The following is a 1,951-nucleotide window of genomic DNA, read 5'->3' on the forward strand; positions in this document are numbered from 1 at the left end:
TGGACTGGCTTGGTGATCCATTGGGTGTCAGGATTTCTTCTGATTGCTTTATGGAATGGATCAATGAGGAAAACTTCAAAGATTTTATATGTAGAATCTTCACAAACCCAGTTAAAATTCAGGACTCTTAGGGTCCCACAGTGGTGTTCAGCTCTCTCCTCAGCCACAGACTGAAGGCTTCTAGTACACTGGTTAACACCATGTAGGACAGGCTTGCCATTGGTTGCACCCTTAGGCACTGGGCGTTTGCAGCTACCTCTGTGCAGGCAAATACGATAGATGACATAACATTTACTTGGCCTTGTATCCCAGTCTGCTCCTCTTATCTAGTTATCTGGCCGAGAGGGCGGGAGCTGTGCAGTGCTGAGAGCTGGCAGTACTGCCAACAGTGAACCCTGTTGAGAAAGCACATCACACCAGACTGCTGCTTCCTCCTTAGTGCCTGGAGGTGCTTTTGTGTTATCTTGATGACTGCCATTAGGCAGAAAGGAAGAAGCCTTTGTCCCCCTTTTTTTGTGATTTTGATTTTTTGTTCTATATTTTTCTCCTGCTCTGTCTGGGACTCTCTGATGTGATCTCAGTCAGAGCAGTTGGCTGTTGTAGCTGGTCATATTCTAGTTCTTCTGGTCTTGGGATCATGTAGATTATAATTCATGTGGTCCATTAGTCCTATGGACTAACTGGTCCCTTGAATCTTCATCACTTGCCTTTGCTCCAGACAAGCAGTAATCAACAGTTATATCTTAAATGACTGCTCGTAAGTTTTTAAGATCCCAGATGCTATTCACCGTAGGAGGATGCAAAGGATTGTCTTTATGAACTATGTTGTGCCAATTGACATAGATGTGGTTTTGATTTGGATATTTTAAGTGTTATTGACCTATAGGTAAGCCCTAGAAAGCTATCTAAAAGGCTAATTTGTTTTGTTTTTTAACTTGAGAGAAAGCTTACACACATGATTATTGGTTTTGCATCCAACAAATCATACACTTTGTTTCATTTCAATGATTACAATCCCTTCCATGCTACAAAAATTCTCCAACTTCCTCCCTGTGATTCCCATTTCCTTTTCACCCACCGTCCCTTCCCTTCTCAACTTTGTCCTTAGGTAAATGTTGCCCTTTTGGTCTTCAATGATTGACCATTCCATGATGAGCATACCTGACTAGTGTTGTTGTTCACCTTATATAATTCCCTTTACTGTTTGGCTGAAAATTGGGCCACAAGGTGAGTTCCTTTCCAGACCTGAAGGGTGGATGAGGGCTACAGTCTAGGGTTCCTCCAGTATCTTTCTGACCAGCAAGGGTTAACTTGTTTTGCTATTACAAGATTCTTCCATTCTTCTCTCCCATAATACACATCCAATAGGTTGGCTAGGTTAGGGGTCTGTAAAAAAAAAGGGGGTAGACACTCTTGCAATTCCAGATGCCATTGTAATCAATTTGCAATTTTTCCTGAAGTTGATTCAGAAACTCAAGGGGCCACAGTGGATATCTGTGGTCAGTAGGGAAAGTAGTTTCCCAGAAAAAAGTTACATTTGGCCAAAAACCATTTCCAACTACATTTTCCACTTGGTATGTAGAAAGACTATGACATGGCATGAAAATATATTACAATCTAGTTGGAAAATATTTCTTAACCAGAGCCATACTAAAGAGGAAAGTTTCCCCTGTCCCCCTCACATCTCCTTCAGATCCTGGTTCAGAGACATAACTCTCAGAATTGGGAATCTCTCAAGGAACAATAGTTTTAGCTCTCGTCTTAAGAATGCAAGACATCAAGTAAATACCCAGAAGAATCACATTGCTTTTTGTTGTACAGTTTTCTGTCTTTGAGCACGGAACCTTTTCTTCTATATTCTTTTTTTTTTTAATTTAAGGTTTTTATTGTGGATTGAGTGAAAGTTTACAGGGCACATCATCAGTTTCACATTCAACAATTCATATAACTT

The sequence above is a fragment of the Chrysochloris asiatica genome, unplaced genomic scaffold (assembly GCF_000296735.1).
Source record: "Chrysochloris asiatica unplaced genomic scaffold, ChrAsi1.0 scaffold00074, whole genome shotgun sequence".
NCBI classification, from domain to species: Eukaryota; Metazoa; Chordata; class Mammalia; order Afrosoricida; family Chrysochloridae; genus Chrysochloris; species Chrysochloris asiatica.